At 43.1% G+C, this 21,966-nt stretch overlaps 2 long non-coding RNA genes across 3 annotated transcripts; one reads left to right on the top strand and one right to left on the bottom strand.

Moving 5' to 3' along the window:
- Positions 1-7,932: 7,932 nt before the first annotated feature.
- LOC138241615 (uncharacterized) lies at positions 7,933-10,867 on the bottom strand. Its single transcript, XR_011190871.1, has 3 exons — positions 10,639-10,867; positions 9,740-9,847; positions 7,933-8,244 (listed from the first exon to the last, which is right to left on the bottom strand). It is a non-coding gene; the product is annotated as an uncharacterized lncRNA (long non-coding RNA).
- Positions 10,868-15,783: 4,916 nt separating this feature from the next.
- On the top strand, positions 15,784-18,915 carry LOC138241632 (uncharacterized). 2 transcript variants are annotated; one of them, XR_011190892.1, is made up of 3 exons: positions 15,784-16,207; positions 18,258-18,368; positions 18,626-18,915. It is a non-coding gene; the product is annotated as an uncharacterized lncRNA (long non-coding RNA). The 2 variants fall into 2 exon arrangements; XR_011190891.1 differs by having other exon boundaries at positions 18,623-18,915.
- The last annotated feature ends 3,051 nt before the right edge of the window (positions 18,916-21,966 follow it).

Below are 21,966 nucleotides of genomic sequence, written 5' to 3'. Positions count from 1 at the left end.
GGAGCCACTGATTTATTTCTGCTGAGGCACCGCAAAGACCTGCTGAGTAAAAGCTTTAATTTTCACAAACATTGATTAATCAAAACAAGAACATGTTGTTGTTAAAAAGTAGTACAAGCTTTTAACAACACAAGGCAAACACAAATAAACTGCTTTAAAAAGTGACCGATCAGTGTGTCAGTACTGTTTCGCACAATCCGAGAGAGTGCTAAATTGAGATTCTTTAGACGTCCAGCACTCGGTGATTGAAATAAATGACTCTGCTAAACTGCAAAGCAGATCGACACATCTGCTGGCCCGTGAATGTTCCGATTCTCCTAGGGTTTATTATTTCAAATAATCGTTTCCATCTGCTACAACAGACTTGTGCAAGGAACAGTAAGTCAAAAGCTTTCTTCATCCTGAACAAAAGAACGTTCCCAGGTCTTTATAAATGCTCTCAGAGTAACATTTTCAGTTTCCTATAGTATTTTTTTATTTTTTCCTGTTGTATTAAACCGTAACACTAAGACAGGTTTACCATCAATACATTTTAGAAGCACTGTATAAAGTCTTGCATGTTATGCTCCTTTTATAAACTTAAATATATTAATCAATCACATATTAATTAATTACATAACCAAATTAGTAAATACAATTAATTCAAGAGGTAATACATAAATCACATAAAACAACACTGCCTATTGGCCCTGGCTCTAACTGACAACGGTGGGCTGTTTGCGATGTTGTGTTTATAGATGTTGTGTCTATTAATGTCAGATTCATTGTGTTTATTGCAGGTGTAATCATTAATAGCTGTCATATCGTTTCTAACTGCTTCATGCAATGGGCACAAGTCGGGATACACACTGGACAGGACATCAGTTCACCGAGGGCAGACAGACACAAACACACTCATTCACACCAGAGATAATTCTCCCAGCAACCAATTAACCTGCAGCCCCACCTGGGAGACACACAGTGCCCATTCTGCACCAGCAGCCCCACCTGGGAGACACACAGGGGTCATTCTGCACCAGCAGCCCCACCTGGGAGACACACAGCAGCCATTCTGCACCAGCAGCCCCACCTGGGAGACACACGGTGATCATTCTGCACCAGCAGCCCCACTGCACAGCGGATCAGGTAAAGCAGAGAGGAATTGTTTTACCAATTGAATTAAGTGGGAATTTCAGGGAGGCCAGATTGTTCCGGCTCAGAGAGGAATTTCTCCAGGACACTGCACTGAACATGGTGTGTGAGACCTCTACAGAGCCAATATTACTCTTTCTGTACTAATGTCTGACATATATGAGAACTGCTTATTATGTGGAGTTTTATGGTAAATGCTTTCTGATTAACTGTACTTCTCCTGTTTACCAGTTTGCCAATTGGTCCTATTAACTGTATGATGTAGCCTGAGTTCAGTAATACTGTGATTGAAGACTGGCCCACACAAAACCTGAGGACTAGCATTACGATGCAAATCAGTTACTTTAGAAAGGAGCTACCCCTGGAAGAATCTGCCGAAAAGACACTTGCTGAAATCACTAAGAATGTAAATGTGGACCAGGTATCTAAATACCTTCCATAAAAATTAGCATTTAGAATTGCGTTTTGAATTCTATGCAGGTCTAGTAACCAATCCTGTGAGTTAAGAGCTACCACTTTGCCGCATTTATAAACCATCCAGTGTTCAATGACTACAGACTCAGGAAATGTTCCTTTTGACCAATTAAGCTAACACTCAGCCAATTAAATATTTAAGAGCTCTGATATGAACCAGCCAGCCTGACAGGAGCTGGCTACCCCTGATAGTCACATGTCCCCTGCTCTGAAACACACTGCTCACCTCATTGCAATACGTTCAGCTGACTGCAAATGAATGTTTTATTTTATTTTAAAAAATGTACATTTCTGCTTTGAATTACTAATTACTTTTAGTTTATTTTAGAGTGTGAATGGCAGGTGATGTTTAGTTCTATGATGACAGCAAATTTTACTTGTGTTAAATCTAACAGGATTCCCTTCTACAGTCTACAGCCTGACAACAAGAAAGTGACTAATTTTGGAAAAAGCAAATGTATAGTTCCAATTTATGGTATGTTATTTAAAAGAACAAACACCATGCATGTGGGCACAGAATAAAACCAAGGTACTATGATGTGTTTATGCCATTGGAAGATTTCTAAAGGCTGCTATTCATTGACCTTCAGTAGGCAGGACACCAGCAGGACAGCTGCAGTGAGACCCTGCCCTCCCTGATTGTTCGGGAGGCCGAAGGTCAAGCACTCTGGCCACTGTGCTGAAAGCTTCCCAGAGGCCTTTGAGACAGGATTATTGTGTGCTCACGTCTAACTTGATTGAACATTGAGCCAAGAAAGAGGAAGGAGAAGAAGATGTTTCCTTGCAACTGAATCTGGAGTCATTATAGAATATTCTTTGAATCAAGACACCCCTACACATTTGTGTGCAGTGTCAAATTAGTTCATTACAGAGCAACCACATGCCTGGTTTTACACACATGCGTGCTGCTTCAAAGGCCATGCAATTAACACGATGAACAGCTTAGAAAAAAAAATAAACATTTCTTCAGCTTCAAAACAGAGAGCCTGGACATAATCCGAACTGGAATTTCAAAAATTCTCAAGGTGGTGAGAGAAATTATTCAATCTCCAGAAGAAGCAAATTAAATTCCATACTGCAAGAGAGGCCTATGAACAAGAGTTATAAGGAAGGATTAGTTTGAACTATGTTCTTGATAAAGAAGTACTATGGAGGGTAGTGCTATGCAGTGCTACTCCAAGCACACACAGTACCTTGAGATGCCGAACGCATACACATGTTGAAAAATAGTACTAGGTCAGCTGTCAGTTCCCTCTGCTCTGGTCAGCTATTTCAGATCATCAGTTCTATTACCAAGTGGTAATAATGTGCTGAGAACACAAAGGTTTCTTTAATCAGCTGTTCAATCCATCTACCCGATTTGTAGCTGACAACAGCCTTGCACTCAGCAAACAAGAAAAGCTTTGCTTGATCCATTTCTTAATCCATTTTTATGCCCCCTTGATTGATCTGTTTGAGGTTTAAAGCAATGTTCTGGGGTTTCTACAGTTTCTCTGATCCCGGTGTAAAGGGAGAAAGAGCAGTGAGGTTGTATTAGAAAACCTCTGGGTCTCACACAGGCCCTGCTGCCCAGTTGCTCAGCTCTAGAGCCGCTGTGACCAGGAAAGAGCTGGATTTCAGCCCCCAGCCTGGCTCAGAGTCGCGCCACGGGCTGCCTGAGAAGCCACTGTAATTAGACGCTAGTTTCATCATCTGGCCCCAAGTGTGCAGGACTGGCAATAATAGCACAAATAAAAACAGCAGAAACTGCAGGCCCCGACGGGTTATAATTTTAACTGACGTTAGATTTTATTGGTGCTTACTTTGGGCCGGGCTGTGTTATTCATAAGAAGCCCAGAAAGGGGATTTTATCACGCTGGGTAAACACACTGACAGTGAGGCCATGAGCTCATGGCACCGCAGCGCTGCCCACACGAGCAAAGGGGCCCGGCAGGCGAGGGGCCGGGGCCACCACACGCTCCTCCAGGCCCTCCAGCACTTTCTCACTCCGTGTCCCACAATTCCGCGTCGCTCTTTCATTCTGGTCCCGCAATCAACTGGACCGGCCAGTCACGCCCCTACGCTGGTGATTACGACACTTGGTACCTGCGTGTGCCTCTGGGAGGGATCAGGCTTTGATGACCCTGAGTCTTGTTTTCCTCTTTACTCTCTGCGAAAGCCCTGCTCAGGCAGCTGCAGGGTGTGCAGCCCGGGTCCTGGAGAGCGATAGCCCTGCAGGCCTCGTGGGCAGCTTTGAAGAGCTCGCTGGCAGAGATCTGGAACTCATGGCGACTTCTCTTGTCTAAGCGACTGATCCGCGTAAGACCAGGAGACTCGGTGGGGCTTCAGAAGCAAACCAACACAAGCAACCAAACAAGGTGGCTGGGCTGAATGGCCTCCCCTCAGTTGTCATCTTTCTCATGTTCTTCTCATGTCAGAACAACAGGGTGCTTCAAACAAAGAGATCCAGATCACAGTGGGCTGCAAACAAAGCTCCTGGCCATGGCTGTAGGAGTCTGTGGGCGGTGCCTGCAGAGCTCTTCAATTTTCAGGGCAGCTGAACCCCAGGGCTGCAGTGTTCCTGCTGGACGGGCTTTTCAACTAAGATCACTTCAGGTTCTCATGAATCCCCCTCACCAGGTCCAGGTGCAGAAGAGAGGGGAACAAGCTGCCCAGCTGTGCTGTTGAAGCTGCTGACCTGGCTTTTTTTAGGAAACAACCTGGATGAGATCATAGGATCAGATAGCTTCTTACTAACTAGCCGATGGGCTAGGTGGGCAGTGCGTCCTGCTGTTTTTGTGCCTTTCTAGTGCTTTTATGCGCCCGTGTTAGCCACCAGAGCCACACGAACAACACAAGCCGCTGTGTGCTGTGGGCTGCCTTTTCGTTGCTGAGTCAAATCTCAGAGATCGCAGAGATGTCCAGGACTGTCACCAGCTCACAGTCCTTCAGCCAGACGGGAGAGTTACTGAAGAAATACACTCTCTTCTCTATCACCCACAATCACAGTGCATACATTCTGGTTCCTTCCATAATGACAACCCACCCAGCCACGTGGTTGAAGCCGATAGCCTGGCTTCCTTCAAATGCTTTCTGGATAAGACCCTGGGATCAATCAGCTCCTGCACCTCCAGTAATCGTGGGACTGAGGCCAAGTGGCCTCCTCTCGTTAGGAACTGCTCTTGCACACGTTTTTCATCCAGCATTTTCTCAATCGCGAAGTGCCTAGAAAAACACACCAAAATCTCATGAGAAAATTGGGTTGTCTGCTTCTTGTAAAGCTACGTGAAACTCGAATAAAATAACAAACACACATAGTGTAGCTGTAACCCAGTTCTGCCACAGTTGTCTATGGCTGTAGACCGCAGCGCCTGTGCATGAAACACTCCTCACTGGGCACACAGACCCTTAAATATTAATCTAACACAGCTTTTAAATCAGTAAAAAAAATATATTTTGTATGTTTTGTAAGTGCTTGGAAAATGTTGGTTCAACAAGTATCAACTCGACACTGAAATTTTACTGCAGCAACATTTACATTTTCACGTTGGTGTGGGAATTTGAAATTCCTTGAAGCGAACATGTGGAGATCCAACTACTGACCCGTAGGATAAGTTCATTAACCTTTCGCTTCAGAGAAGAAACAATCTTGAATGCAACAATAATCCTCTTTTGAAAAACATAGATTTTGTTAGCAAACAAGTGTCAGGGATACACAAACAGAGGTTGCCGTTGATTTCTGACACACCAGTGCCCAGATGCTTTGGGACTGAAGCTTCAGGAAAGTGCCCCAACTCTTAAAGGTCCAGAATAGCTCAAGATTCATTTTCTGCAGTGAAATCAAACCTTTACTGCCACTGACAGACATGAGCACTGACACAAACTGTCAGTACGTGGGCCCAGGAGGAGTGAGATGCGGTAAGTATTGGCACAATGCTTTCTGCCAATCAACTGGAAACCACAGCAGTCATTCTGCTACATGTTTATAGAAATTGAACATTTCAAAGGAAATTCAAACATAAGCAAACAGATTAACAAAACCGTAAAGTACAGAGTTCCTGATTGCTTCAGTTTACATTGTACCAGTTTGGGTTTATTTGCCTATGTCTCGGAGATAAACATCTCTGCCGTTTGCGGAAGACAAATTAAATCACCGGGAGGTTCCTGCTGAAGGCTTCTCTCTCTCTCCACACGGCAAGACAGGCAGGGTCACAGGCCCCACGTCTCCACAGCAACCGGCTCTGACAGGCTGCTTCTGAAAGGAGCACTTGATCCTGAGAGAGGCCGAATGGAGAAGAGAAGGCAGTACAAAAACAAACCCACTGCTGAATAAACAATCACAGCGAAGAATGCAGTTTATTTGGAGTCTATGAAGTGCTCTCTGCAAGAGAGAGAAGGTTAGCAGGCTCCACTGAATCAACAGTTAGAGGTGTCATGGGAGACCAAAATTGAGCGCCACAGCGCCAGAAATCTGACTCTGAATTAGTTCTTCAACTGTGCAGCTTTCTTCAACCACACTGCACATTTCACCAGCAGTGAGTGAAGCGCTTTGTCATCCCTTACGTTTTCTTAACTTGGAAGGGTTTTTTTTTGGTTTCTCTTTTTTCGCTCACAATCAAGACAGGAAAAAAAGTTTAAAAACCGGTGGAGGTGCCACCCAGTAGTTCAAACAGCTCTGTCAGCACTCTCCAGAAAGTTTTCCACTTCTTACTTTCTTTATATACACACTTATTGACTACATCATAATCAAAGGGAAAGTGCAACCGCAGAGCTGAGGCCTTTGTCGTTTTCAGTACCTCTGCAGACAAACACACAGTCAGGACACGGACTGGGGTCCTCACCTAACTGGGTGAGCCACACTCTACTTCTGCTTGTCTTGCAGTTTCGGCCTCTGGCTTCAGTCACTCTTAATGACAAAAATACTATTTCGAAGGCTTTGCACTACCAAAGCAGCCAGAACAAAAGTTTAAAACACCCCTTCTTTGGTTAAAATATATCATTCTAAAATAAAGATGCCCATTACATCTTAGAGGCACATTCATATCGATGTGCATGTACTATGTACATCACATACATATATTTTCACGCAAACACCCAATACATGCAGCACGTTTCTGCATCAAAATTTGTATTGGGGCAAGATATTTCCCTGTGCAACTGGCGCTACAATCAAGACTGCGGGCCAGGCATGCAGTCCCATGAAGATGGCCAGAATCTGGGCGAGGTGCGGCAAGATTCGCCCACAGTGCGAAATAAGCACTGTGCAGCTCAAGGACTCTTCCAGTAGAATTTCTTCACTTCTGTGGATTTCAAAGCTGCGGCACGCAGAGACTTCCTCTTGGCCACCTCTCTGTCTTTTTCAAGCCCCTAGAGCAGAAATAAACAGAACAGCTATACCTCTGAGATCACGCACTTGAGAAGCACTTTATCGGGGTTTGAAACTTTCAGGAGGGCTCATCTTTCATCCCTCTGTTTGCCCGGCCAGCTCACAGTCGGCTGCAAACCGCAGCGCCTGGGGGCCTGCAGCCCTGCACCTCCAGAATGGGTTTTACGGACTGATTTTCTGGCGCTGCCACCTGGATGTGTCAGGGCCTTTTAGCTACTGCTGGGAATGTGCCCTGGCCAGGCCCAACTGTGCTCCCCCATCACCCCTCTGGCACCTTAAAACACAACAGAGTCTGTGAGATGACTGACACATTCCTCTCCTGCCAGCTTCTGAAAGGACTTCATTTAACACGCCTGGAGCCCAGCCTTTGACTGACAGATTGTGCAGGAAAAAAAGTCATTCAGTTCCATTAAGCTCAAGAACTCCCCTAGAACAAAACACCTAAAAGAGAAAGGAGAAAAGGCTGGAGAGATTGGGAGCAAGAAGCATTATGGAGAGGGAGAAAGCAACAGAGGAACAGGGAGTGAGGAGAAAAAAGAGATTCTTTTCAGGTTCAAAGACACTCTTTCTCCACACATTCTGTCCATCAATTAGGCCAGCATTCCCAGAGGGAGCACAGATCGCTTCTCATTGGTGTCATTCAAGTGCCAGTCAGGCTGACATGAACAGCAAAGGGCCTCATGTTGCGCTGCGGAAACTGTCTGTCAGGCGATCAGCAGCTGCCATGACATCATGGGTTTCTGGGAACACTTTGGCAAGAAACTGCCAGCTCCCAGACCTCTGGTGCAAAGCAGGGCTCATATTTCCTCAAGCACCCTGACCCGAACCGACTGTTTTAATAAAGGCAGTTTACATTGTCCTCGGAATGACGATAAATATTTCCTATCGCCTGACAAAGAAAAATCTGCACTTTTACGTTTCAGAGAGAAAAAAAGAAAACTTCATTCATGTTTGGCTTTAAGACCTTTTCAACAATAAACCGAGCAGGAAAATGGAATTATTCAATTATATTGCTCATATTTTGCACACAGTAACATTTCACAGAAGCCTGTGAAAGACAGAAGGCAGTTGTAAGCACCAGCAATTGTACAAAAATAAGAACAAACTGATGTTTTTGGTCACCACAGTATGAGAAAGACGCTGCTGCTGCAGAGGCAGGACAGAGCAGAGCAAGCACAGCTGCTAGGAGGGTGAGGGGACAGTCCCAGACCAACGAGAGGAGCTGGATCGCGTGAGGAGTTGATCCAAGTGTTCCTGCTCAGCTCGGGAAATTTCTTCAAGATCAGCAGCAGAACAACGGAGTGGAAACACAGAAAACAAAACAGAAAACAAGCGACACTTTTTAGGCCGAAAACTGTGAGAGTCTGTAATTCTGCTCGCGTGGTTAAAGCTCTTCATGACCTGGTGTGACAGAATGCATAAAGCTGCACCACTCAACTACAATGAATAACAAGTAATAGGTTTATCCCATGCTGAAAAGAGAAGAAAGAAAACACAACGTTTCAGCCGTGGAGCCTTCTTCACCTGAACTACAATAAATAATATATGATTTTCTAGTGGGAGAGTATAAATGGAGACATACTGTAAAAACATAAGAAAGGATGTGATTGAGAAGAGGCTATTCTGCCCATCTTGTCATTCAATAGTTTAACAGCTAAACAGCTGAAGTAAAACTCCATTCAGCCATTTCTTGAAACGACCCTGAGTTATTTGACTCAACCATGCAGCTAGGAGCCTCTCCCAGATACTCACAGCTCTTTCTGTAAAGAAGTGTTTCTCAGATCTCAGCTTCCAGCTGTGACTGTGCTTCCTTGTTTTACTGTGTGTGAAATACTCCCTTGGGGTCACCCTGTGTGCACCCTTTAGGATCTGACATAGTTGGGTCATATCTCCTATCCCCTTTATACTAGACTGGAGAGATTCAGCCCCATTAACAAGCCAGTATATTACTGTCCCCTGAAATGGGGAATCAATCACTGTTTCTAAAGCTTTAACACCTTTCTTGTGCTAAGGTGAGCAAAACTGAACACACCATATTAAATGAGATCTTATCAGTGTGTTGTAAAGCTTGAGCATAACTTCACTGCATTTCATGAGGAATAAGGACATCCAAGAACCATATGCTTTGTGAATGTTTATTGAGTATTTAATTCTAAGACGTTTTGGCTTTACACGCGTGGTTAAGGGGCAGTCTCCTGGCCATAGGATGAGGAGACACAACCCCCAAAAAGAAACAAGTGGACCCCAAAATCCCAATGCAGAAATATAGATGGAAGGTACAATATGGAAATGGTACAAGTACAGATAAAATATGGAAATGCGGACATTCTAATTAAAAGAGAGGGCAGAAAAACTGTGGGACACCTGCTGACTATGCTGGAGGTAGGATGCCAGACAGATGCATGGCAAAGATCAGGGGACCCAGATCTGCATTGGACACCAGGGATTGTGTAAACAGTAGGACACCTGCTGGCTGTGCTGGACGTAGGACGCCAGACAGACTCATGGCCAAGGAGCAGTTATCAGGAGCAACAGGAACCAAGAGAGGGATCTGGGGCCAAGTTGGACACCAGGGAACAGAAACAGAACAGAGCGCAGAAGAACAAGTCAAGATTATATTAAAGAACATGAAGGCCTGTGTCTGTATATAACTAAATGATAACCAATTAGGACTTGTTTCAACTAACATTTAAAACCAACTGGAAAGAGGTCTGATTTTTATGTCCATTAGAAACGAAACACATAGGCGATTGTTTAAAAAACACCTACCTTTTGTTTAGTTCAGAGAGGCATTCACAGTTCAGTTAGTCGTGCAGTACTTAAGCGCTCAGCTGTGAGGATAACAGGATTGGGGTTCTACAGGACAGGATCTGGAAGCTTGTGAGAAAACATTATTCATCAGGTTCATGACTACTGATTCCCTATGATCTCAGAAGCTATTATATATTAACTTTTATAGTTATTTTTTTGTTGCAGTACCAAACAATGAAATTAGATGGCCACACGTACAACATTAATTTGTTTTGAGAAATAACACCTTACACTTATATGGGGCTGTTCTAGACACTGAGCTCAAAGCAGTTTAGAGGTAACTGGGACTTCCCTCCTCCCCTGTACCACCTGGATGATGCACCAGTCTGCTCTCCACACACCAGCTCTCAGTGGGGAGCAGAACAGTGTGATGAAGACAGTGGGGATTATTAGGAGGCCACGATGGGTAAAGGTCAGGGAGAAATTTGGCCAGGACACCAGAGTAACACCCCTATGTGAGAAATGCTCTGGGATTTTTAATGACCACAGAGAGTCAGGACCTTGATTTTACTTCTCATCTGAAAGATGGCGCCTGATTTACAGTATAGTGTCCCTGTCACTATACTGGGGCATTTGGACCCACAAAGACCACAGGGAGAGCGCCCCCTACTGGTCCCACTAACACCTGTTCCCAGGAGGTCTCCCATGTAGGTGGCTGAGATTCAACAGAAAAAAATCATGCTAAACTACAAACATAGTTGTAAAAATACATAGGAGAGTAGCTGTCAAGATTTACAGAACACAACATGTGAACAGCTGACCAAACTTCCAACATCTATGGAAATTACAATGGTGTATACTGTACCTATAAAAAAGTTTCTGCTAGGTGTCTTTATCCATAATTAAATTGTTTGTACCTGCTCATGAAAATTAGCCAGTGTCCCTAAACACCAAACGCAGATATAATTTCCTCCTCCCACTGTGTTGGTCTTCCATACATCCGAGTCAGCTCAGGGCCCTCAATGATCCAGACAGAACATCATACTGCAGCGGCCCGCTTTCATATGTAGGTGAGCAGCACTTCAAATTGGTTCATCCCTCATAATGCAAGAAACATTTTCAGTTCGATATAAGTGACACCTCTGTACCCAGCTGAACTGTGCTGCCACATTATTATCAGTAACAGCAGCAGCAGTAACAGCAGTAGCAGTAGTCAAATTATAAGTGCAGGTTTCAGTTCTAAGATCACTATAGCATTTTTCTCAGCCAGCGCTGGGCTCCCCAGTGGCCTTTCAGATCACTGTTGTGCTGTGCTGTCTGTGCTGTAGATGGAGCGAAGACAGCAGCCGGCTGTGGTCCTCTGAGCCCAGCTCAGCCAGTGGTGTGAACAGGCCCAGGCCAGCCGGCTCTGCTATGTGTGCAGTGCCCCTCGGTACGGTGCCTGCCTGACCCCTCTCCAGTCTGTCTGAGAGGATCCGTCTGGCTTGCCTTGCACAGCACCTCATGTCTGACACTTAGGATTTCCTTAATTGATTTTGTAGGTATGCCTTCAAAAATTAATTTATGCAGAAATAATGTCCTTTTTCCTTGAAGTTCTTTACTGTACAACAGAAGACACAATTCTAACTCAGCATCCCAGGAACAGCACTCTTCACAAAGACTGCCATTCGGAAATAACCATGAACTGAACTGCTCCGAGGACTAAGACTGCAGAGCTTTCCCGGCATCATGAATTGCTGTTGAAACTGCTGGCAATTTATCGGCCTTCCAGTTCCAACAAAAAAAATAATTATTCTGAAAAATAATAACTACTGACAAAAGATAACTGTTTGTGCAAATAATTACATCTTAAAATGCTTTATTGCTTTTAAGTACTTTATTTCCATATCAAACATATTGGTTAAGTATCCAAAATTTGTGCTGCAAAGTTTTTGTTTTCTAATTAATTCGGTTCAGGCACAGGCTATTTATGAGCTGTGTGGAAATTTGAAAGAATGTGCATGTGTGTAATTAATGACTCCTTGAACATACAAACCTGACATTAATGTTTCTTGTAGTTAAGTATCACTCTTCCTAACTAGAAGTTCTACTAAGGTGTTAAAAGGAATGTGTAACCATGCTCTAACAGAAAAAAATGAAAAATAGTATTAAATTGCAAAGGGAGGGATATTCTGGCAGTAGTGTTGCTTACTGTAGAAGCAGGGTGTGCTTACCATTCACATGTATTATTATTTATAATAAGCAAATGCTGCCTCTGAAGTACGTAGAAGTGCGAAATCCAAACTTCTCTTTGCTGTTCTAATCTTTGAGAAATTCACTTCAAATATTGTCCTCACCTGAAGCTTGTTTTCTACCATGACTTCAGAACTTCAGAGTGTTTGAGTAGCACCATATAACCCACTGGTATCTTATCACTCTGGGTCTTTACCACTCTGTCAGTGTACAAGCTGGCATACTTTAACACCCACCATCAGACTTGTCACTAACCCAGTGTCTCAGGGCAGATAAGGGCTGCCTCACATGTTCCATCTGCTCCATCGACACAGAGTCTGTTTCTCTTTCAGTTCTCCACACATCTGCGACACCCCCTTCCCTCTCTGCGCAGGGACGAGACTGTGAACAACACGCTGCCGGGCCGCAGCCTGGAGAGGCACTGCAGCAACATGGGAAAATCGCTTTCAATACTACCACTACAGACACAACCGTGCCCACTGGGGGAAAAGTTTTGGTCTCATGGTGCCTCAAAACACTGAAACGATGCAAAGAATTGATTCAATGGTACATTTGACCTCTTCCTACTGGTTGGCAAGAGGGCTCTTTGTTCCCGGTTTAGAAAGTGCCCTGGGACACGAAGCTCCTCAGCTGCAGCAGCTGAGTTTCGCTCTGACCCTCCCACTGTGCCCACAGGCCAGGGGCGTTCCCATTCACTCAATGAAGACGCCCACGGTGTGCAGGGCAGCCCGATCAGCCCTCTCCGGCTGCAGCTCCGCTCCGCACGCTGCCTGTTGTCGATGAGGTCTGAGTCCTGAGCGGCACAGCGGAGTTGCAGCTATATGATAATTCGAAGGAGCGGCGCTGGTGCGGGAAAGAGCCGGAGGTCAAGACGACCCCTCGCAGCGTCGCAGCAGCAGCGACAGCGGCCTGTCCTGTTAGTGAAGTCTGGACACGGGCATCCGCCGGACTGGACGATCCAACACAAGTGTTGCTAGTTAGAACATTAGTTAGAACATTAACACATGGAAAGCAATTTTTCCATTGACAGAAGAGTCAATTCATTGCCAAAAACTATCTGTATTGGTTAATTGCAGCAAAGTTTTTTTTAAAATTTCATGCAATCCATCTGTGTTTCTACAGTGCAAAAAGATGTTCAAATGTTCCTTATTTAGCTAATAATGCTGAGTACTTATCTCACAAGTAACTTTTCTTACTCGCTGCTGAGCCAAGACATCACTGTTTGTTTTTGATCAAATCAAATCAGCCATTTCACATGAATACACACCTTGAGCCTCTGAACCAAAAGCAGAAGCCAAAACTCTCCGCGCTGACTGTGAGCCCAGAAGGGACAGAGACAGAGCGTCAGAGGAAGGCTACAGCACGCTGTCTTCACTCGGCTTCTCAGCAGCCTGGCACCTGAGACCAGATGTGCCAGGAGGTGACCTGTTAGGTGTCCTTCCTTAAGGAATCATTTAGACTTCTTTATAAATAATGTATGTCTGATGCACTCTTCCTGATTCCACCTGCCCTGTATTAAGTGGCTGCTTATGGACACCTCTTCAGGCTAAGTCAGGGTATCAGTTGTCACTGGAAGAGCAGTCAGCAGCCAGCCCTACCGGGGCTGGAAAGGCATCTGTTTACTCTTACAACAGGAAAGATGGGAATCATTGATCCACAGCCTCCAGCTACACAGATGACTGATGACTAAACCAAAGACACCAGCAAATAAAGCTTCTGGCTTTACAGGAGTCTGGGACAGTTGCCGTAGTCCATGAAGAGCATTGCGCAACCTCCAGTCTGCACACAGAACGAAACAGAAAACCACTCATTTCGAGACAGGTCAGCACATCATAGTGCATTAACAGAGCAGGACAATAGAACTTTCCCTTTGTAACCTAGACAGAGGAATCTAATGCTAGATGGTCCAGTGATGGAGTTCATGTGCATTTATCCTCAGGAGCTCCGGGTCACGGGAGAAATCATGTGGGTGGCTTTTACCTCAGTGATGCACAAAACAACGACTAAAACACCATTATTAGTTTAGATTAAGGGTCCAAAGAAGTCAATCATAAGTCACAGTTCCCGATTCAAAATATATTATTATGGTCCTGTTTGTAGAAAACATAGAAACATAGAAGAATCATACAAATTGCATGCAATTTTACAGCACTTTTTACCCCAGGAGAGAGACCCTGCTTCACCAGTTACACTTAAGTCATTAAGCCTAGAGGGTCCACAGTGGAAAACAGTCAGGACACCGGGGTGAAGAGTAATCCCCAGTCTTACAAAAAGGGTCCAGGGATCTTTAATGACCAAGTATTCTGCACCTCTGTATATCATCTCACCTGAAGGATGAGAAAATAATATAAATAATAAGATAATTTCTGCAGCAGAAGGAAGAGCGCCACCTATTGGTTCGACACTTGTAGCAGAAAACTGGTTATTAATTGTATCCGTGTTCCTCGGCCCTTTCCATCCCATGGCACACTCAACATCAACATCCCACCCAACCATACCCAGACATTCTCTGCTTTTGATTTTTATGTCTGTCAGACATGAAAAAACGATCTTGCTCCACAAATGATTCCCACATGAACAGTCCCAGAGTGCAAGCTCTGTCTTGCTGTCTCGTATATGTGCACAGAACATGCAGCATGACACTTTGGTAAATCCATAAAACATATGTACATATATCATGTCTGAAGGCGCTGCATGATGCTACGATTTATCCCAGATTTATCCCACAACTACCCATCCTCACTAAGCATCCGACAACATCAGGCAAGAAAGTGGCAATGTTACCAAAAACAATAATCTACTTTTTAAATCTTGATGAGCCTCATCATGACTGCAACAGTTATATTAAGAGTCCTGACATATCAAAAATAACTAGAGTTTTAAAGAAATGGGCAATAATACAGAAAGTCAGTGAAAAAGACCAGGATGCGTGGCTCACTTTACACTGAGCTTTTACAGCGAGGTGATTCACAGCCGTTATTACCATTGAGAGCACAGTGAACAACATGTTGTAAATATACTGAGAGATGGGAAGCAATTGAGAACATCATCATTCAGCCTATTGGTGCTGTCACACACTCTAAAGGGAAGACTAACTGAGGACTGTCTCGCGGTCTTGCTCTTGTATCGAATTTTACTCGGTTGTTAATTCTGTAACACTAATGAAACAGTGATAGCGATTTTATTATTTTATAATCCAATTCGCACTATGAGACCCAATGTCTGTGCAGTCTCTGTGATGTAAGGGCTTTTTAAATACCAGATAATTGAAGTGCCCTGATCTACAACCCAGGAGACATTCTTGTTGCAGCAGGTCAATTATTCAATAGGAAAGCCCACTAGTTAATGACCCAGCAAATGCTGAATACAGAGTGGCACCAACTCTTTCTCAAAACAAAAGCAGGAGTGTGAAAAAGTACAAAGCCTTCTGAGCTCTGCAAAGGTGTGAGAGCCAGATACTACAATGGATGAGTACTGACTAGTCTTAGAACCGTGCACTGCAATGTATGAGCCACTCCAGGCCGGTACAATTCGCAGTCCTGTGCCATGTCTACAGGCAAGCACTGGTGAGAAACAAATTACTATTCGACTTCACTCTTCCGCATCTTTCTGGACACTTTCCTTAAAAGCAGCATAAAAAAAGATTTTGTAAGATTATATTTTTTTCCAATCTGTTTTAATGCTGGATGTTCTCCAAAGTCATTGCTAGTTCTGCTGGCTCGGAAATGATGGGAAATACCACTGGAAAGTAACAGATATGTCTAGTTGGTGATTGAGAGGCAAGAGGCAGATAGAAACATTCATGCTGGGACTTGCATGGCACAGAGTAATATGAGGCATTTGAAAGGCACCTTTTGAAAGGAGGAGGTGCCGATGTCAAGTAGACAAGACCGTGGACTTTTGAAAACCTCCACTCTACCCTGACACAGCAGTTATTCCGAAGAGAAAAAATGTTTCTGTGTTGAAGCTGATTGTCAGCACCCCTCATCCAAGGGTTTTCAAAGTTCGGGCAAATTAAACAGCAGCACCTGTTGAAACAAATCAATCAGCCTCACCTTCTCTTGGTTTGACTGTTTTCAGATGAAGAGCTATGTCTTTTAGAATGAGCAGGACTCGAGGTAGATCTTGTCAAAGGCCAGGGCGCGCCAATCCGCAGAAGATCAAAAGCAGACACGTTTGCAACAGACAGAAGCAGACTTCTCATTCCGTCACACGGAAGCCTGGACTTTGCAGGACCTCTCAATGCATGTGCAGGTAAAGCAAGCCAGAGCTCCGTCTGCTGTGCATCGTCCTGGACGCTGTGTTATCTGCGCTGTCAGGCAGAAATGTCTTTGAAGGGAGCTTAGCGGGGTCTGCAAGCCAACAGCAGCCAGCATTTTTTCTCTTAATGCCAGTGTAAAAATTTTACTTCCCCACTAAGACCACTTAATTCTTCTGCACTGAACAGTATCGTGCCCCCTCTTAAATGTCACAGATTGTTTAAATGCACATTGCCTTCACAACCGTTGTTACTTTTTGGTTTAATGGTGACGATGAATTTTCATGATCGATCATGGAAACTTCGGTATAAATCTGTCGTCACCCTTGGTGCTTTCTTGACTTCATACAGGCAAAAAATATATATCAGAACTGGAAAAAAACCATCTGTGTTACTTGAGTCCATTCAAAAATCTTAGGCTTTTGTTCCAGTAATGCTGGATGTGGAAAACCCAGGAGGTTTGGAAAGCGTCACTACTTAGTCGTGTGTAGTCGTGTGTAGTCTGCAGACCTCTGTAAGACCACTGAGGCTTAAGCTTATTATGACTCACAGGACCAACCTGCAGCTGCTTCATATTTTAAACATTTAAGATATTTTTACTTTACAGTTTTGGAAAGCTGTGCAACCTTTGTTTTGTCCCTTATTGTAAGTAAGCAAAGGTTTCCCAATGTTCTCTCTTCATTATATTCAGGATTTCAGTGCATTTGCTTATGTTGTTTTACTTGATGAGGTGTTTGAGATGAAGCCATTAGAGTTAGCAAGAATGAAGACTGCAATGCAATACACCTGCAGAAAAACTTCCGTACAATTTAAAAATCAGTATTTTTTTAGATATTTTTAGAGAGTATGATTGCTTTTTTATGCAAAACTGTACATAATGTGGATGAAAACTTATTCACGGTTGCTGTAAATTTTTAAAATTTCTGAGCCCAATTAGTCTTCTTAATTACAAGAAACTTAATGCCTCTGTAACTTTCACAAAATAACTGAAGCATAAATTGTAACACACTAAATTCACAGTTTTCCTGACCAACTGTCACTAAACCAATGTGCTTAAAAATTAAAAATTAGCAAGGCAGTAAAATGATTTTCTTTTATTACAACTAAATTAGGTGCCTTCTGATGCATCACTTAAATACTTGCAAATCCATGTTTGACTCAGGGACTTCGGGAATATGCAATGATGCCTTTTAGAAAATCCTGACTTGACTCATTTCAGCATCTCTGCCCCTCCTCTTCCTTGCCAGACTCAGTTACTGGAGGTCAACATTTACTGACTGAATTAGACATGGGTCCCTAATTTGGAGCTGCTGCCTTACAGAGCCAACAGCACAGTCTTGCCCCTGTGTACGATGCAATAAATCAGCGGTGAAACTTTCCGAATGGGTTTCAGAGAGGAATAGGAAAAGATCACATATCTCTGGGTGGTACGACCGCTCACCCTCATGCAACAGCATCCGCCCTAATACATGAGCATTACCAGGGCAGAGTCAGGGCCACCTGAAAACAATATCACATCACACGACAGGCCCAAGACGATAGCTTTCACAGAGGCATGAGGCTGGCCTTGCAGAAGTGAACATGTTGCCCTTAAGAAAACCATAAAAATTAGCAGCATCTGATTTCACTGTTTCACCCAGCTGGAAAGAATGGGTCTGCTGGTCTTACCTGTCTCAGAAATAGAATGATTTTCTCTCAGCGCAAACCGACTTACTGTCTAACTTTATTTAAGGACATCAGCTTCCTGGAACTCGTAAAATGTATGGATGTTTAAGTCATTTACTTTCTTGTGATATGTGTATATATGTCCAGTACAAATATTTTGCCTATTAAGTAAGTCTCTCCTTATTTTAGCAAGTCTCTCCTTATTTTAACAACCAGTTGACTGAAATAAAAATATAAATAAATGCTTATTAACAAATGTAAAAAGAGAACCCTGGAAGAAAAACAACTTAGACCTGTATTATGTATCTAATAATATTTTGTGCATGTTAATTTTCACCAAACAAAGTCAGCACACACTCAAGTTCTTTATTTTCTCAAAAGTGTAGAAAAATCAGAAGACCTGAAGATTTTACAAATGATCCTTCCGAAAACTGAGACAAATGTACTAAAAATAGGACCACCAACATGATGAACTTTTCATACAGTACCAAGGTAAGAAGAAAATGTTGTTCACTTTTTTTGATTATGTACAATTTCTTATCAGTAACCAAGTTATCTTCCAGCTACCTCAGGGAAAAGAGAGGGTGTGTTTTAAAATGTTTTGTGCAAATTCTGCCCACCCCTACTTCTAACTCCATGTTTAGGTAAAACAATAGTCAGATTTGTCTGACCTTTCCTCTTGCTGGATTTTCCAGTTAAGCAGAAAGTGGAGGTGATGGGGGAACCTCTGTGTGTTCGTGTTTCAGCAGGGCCTTGTGTCTCCTGTGAACAGCCTGATGAATGAAAGAGTTAGTGACCCGTGACTGCAGAGGGGCTCCCAGGCCACATGCGACCTGGACAGACTGCTGGGAGAAGTGGATCTCGGCTGTTAAACTCTTGCCTCTCAACACTGAGGTCTTGAAGTGATATTTAAATATGGCAGAACATGAAGAAACAGCTTTTGATTTGCATCTAATACATTCTACAGGTTATGACATCGTGTATTAGTATGATGTGTCGTGCAAGAAGGACTAAAACTAAAACATTTGCAGTTTGTGTTAAGTAGACATGATATGGTTTCTGTAAAAAATACTTTATAGCTATGTTTTTGAACTGTGTTGTAAAGGTTTTTAAAATCTTCTGTAAAAGTATGTTATAAATTAATACAAACAGAATCTCTCTTAAGTGATTAAAACTCTAAGCAGATATGAAAGTTAAATAAGATGAATCTTCTCTTCTCTATAGTTAAAGTAAGATAAGGATTCATGATATTGCGACATAAAGGGTATAAACATATAACCAATTCCAAATTTTGAAGAGAGCTGTTAAAAACATAAAAATGCGTGAATCCATCTCAATCCTTTATTTTGATTTCTTTCTTAAAATGAAATGCAGCAAATGGTACACATTGTAAAAATCAACTCTGGTAAAATGTATTCATTCACAAACACAGTTCTGCTCCAAACCTGCTTCATCACATTGCATTCAAGGCAGAACTGAATGAGCAATCTCTTCCCAGACAACTCTTTCTGAACAGCCCTGTAACACGTGAATCTGCCATCCTTCACGAAATGCCTTGAATCCAGATCTGATTGCATGTCAGCATGTCATGCTGTGTATCCGAGAAGAGTGGTTTCTCTTTTATGTTAATGCAGCATGCTCTTTAATAGATGATGAGTGTGTGTGTGTGCCCAGAAGATACCAGCAAATTTTGGATCTTACCACCGGGCAAAGACTACCATGTGACTAATTGCGCAAGGCGTTCCTCAAGCATTCCAGCACGAAGTGCATGACTGCGCCTATCGCCCCTGCGCGGACAGCTCGCATGCCAGGCCCACGAGTCCTCACGGCTCTGTGCCAGTGTCAGAGGTGACACTGGGGAGAAAAGCCCCCGTCCCGGGACGTGCAGGAATAACTCTGACCTGATCTGACGGCACTCGGAGAGGAAAAATACCAAGCAAGCGAAACGGGCCTGCCCGCCAAAATCCATTCATTCTCACCCTTTCGTCCTCAGCTGCACTGCTTTTCCTAACTTTATAAGGCCGAAAAGAAATGAAAATAAAAATGTTCGCTTTCTAGATAGAGAGCAGAAAGCAGCAGGAAGAGCTTCTCCGGGAGAGGAGATCACAGCTGCAGGAGCCCAGGGATCACCGGCGTGTCCTCAAAGCAGACAGGACAGAATTCCTCTTTTGCTTTTCTGTTTGTTCTACGTTTTAAAATCTGACTGTGTAACAGCATCTCAGGTCCTCAGTTTTAAAATAACAATTGCCATATTTGCAATGAAGAACAGATTGTTAGGATGCCCTGTTCAATTAGCAATTAGTGTGGCATTAAATGTAAACTTTTTACTGCACATGGCAAAATTCATTTTTGATCCTCTAGTTACTAATGCATATTATTGGCATAATAAGGCCAAAAGGAGATCAGTAGTAATTCATTATTAGGATGACGATAGTTAAACAGTGGGAGAAAAAATAGTTTAGAATTGCTCTTGTGGTTTTAGACTTCTCTGGGGGTCAGGCTTTCCTTTGTAATTAAATCCTGTTGAATAAGCGAGGCTGCACTGAAGGGGGACAGCAAGAAAGACCAATAAAGCCCAGCCGAGCGGCGAATCACAATCACAGCTCCCCTTCCGGACGTTGTTCAGCAGTTTTCAAGAATTATATCATGCTTTCCCTAAACCTCGGAAACAAGAGTAAATACACTTCTCACACTACAGTTCAGCCAGAAGTACAGAAGAGGAAATCGATCTCTTTCGCAGAAAACAGAAATCAGATATTTCCCCGTGAGGTTTATTGGTTTACCCTTTTTTTCTGAATAAATCTCCCCGTGAAAACTACAGTTTCCCACTAAGACTGCTAGCTGCTTCTCTGCCTTCTGAAAGGGCTGTAATTGACGGTCACAAGCTGAGCTTTAAAACAACACAGCATTCAGCAAGACATTCCTTGTGTTTGAAAATGGTGGTGTAGGAAAAATCTGAAGTGCCTACAGCAGATTCCCTTTCACGAGCAGGGAGGGGATATTAGGTTCTGGTCCGGGGGGTAGCGGAGAGGCAGCTCGCTCCGTGACCTTTTCCCCACCAGACCGGCGGTTCTGCGGGCGCACGTTCTCATCCCGATAAGAGCTCAGCCACTTTGATCTCCACAGCCTCTGCGCGTCCTCTTATCCACAAAAAAACCTTTTTGCCCTCAAGGACAGGGAAAAAATACCTTCAGAAATGCTCCTTCAAAACGCACCCCTCCCGGTTTAAACTAAACGTGCTTTTTTATGATCAAACAAAAAAAACACTGCTCCGAAGACTCGTAGAGCTTGTCTTGCCCACATTTTTTAGATCAAATTACTATTCAAAGCCATTTAATAGCGACCACCTTTGTAACAGATTGTATCTATTATTGAATGTTTAATTTAACTGGTATCCGTTGTCTCTTTGTTGCATTCTTCCATGCAATGCTACAGCATGAAGGTCACGCTCCAGAGCGGCCCGACCGTGTCTGTACGGATGACATTCCGGTTGCAGCGCCTGAAGCGTTCTGGTTGCAGATGGAGAAGTATATTTACACAGGGGCACGGTGTTGGTGTTAAAGGGAAAAGTACATTTCGGTAAACTAACAGGAAACGATTGTTTATTTGCTAAACTGACATGCATGGTGAACAAACAGGTAAATTTGTTCTCTTCAAGTGAAGCATATCACCTAATTAGCTGACTAGCGTTCGCAGTCAATTATTTATTTGGACCAAATAAACCTGTGCTACTTCATCAATTCAAAAGCCCTTTGGCTAAACATTTTACAACATACTGGAACATTTGCAAACTGTATCTTAATCCTCCAAAACAAGTGAAAAGATGGCAGGTTTCTTTTTTGGTATCATAATGATCCTTGATGTTGCACAGCTGCTGATTTCAGAAGGTTCTCATTATTGTCATTATTAGAAATATAGATCAGATGTGCTTTGGCCTAAGAAATATTTTCTTGCACACTATATAATCTATTTTTCAATAAAAACACAAATCAATATTTTTCTCTCAATGTCCTTCTTGCAAAACAATTACCATAGTATTCAAAATCCTCTTTTCTTAAAGAAACAATTAACTTCCCAAATGTTAAAATAT

This window comes from Lepisosteus oculatus, chromosome 10 (genome assembly GCF_040954835.1).
Source record: "Lepisosteus oculatus isolate fLepOcu1 chromosome 10, fLepOcu1.hap2, whole genome shotgun sequence".
Taxonomy (NCBI): domain Eukaryota; kingdom Metazoa; phylum Chordata; class Actinopteri; order Semionotiformes; family Lepisosteidae; genus Lepisosteus; species Lepisosteus oculatus.
Note: the sequence above shows the minus strand (reverse complement) of the source record. Positions and strands in the feature narration are given on the sequence as shown.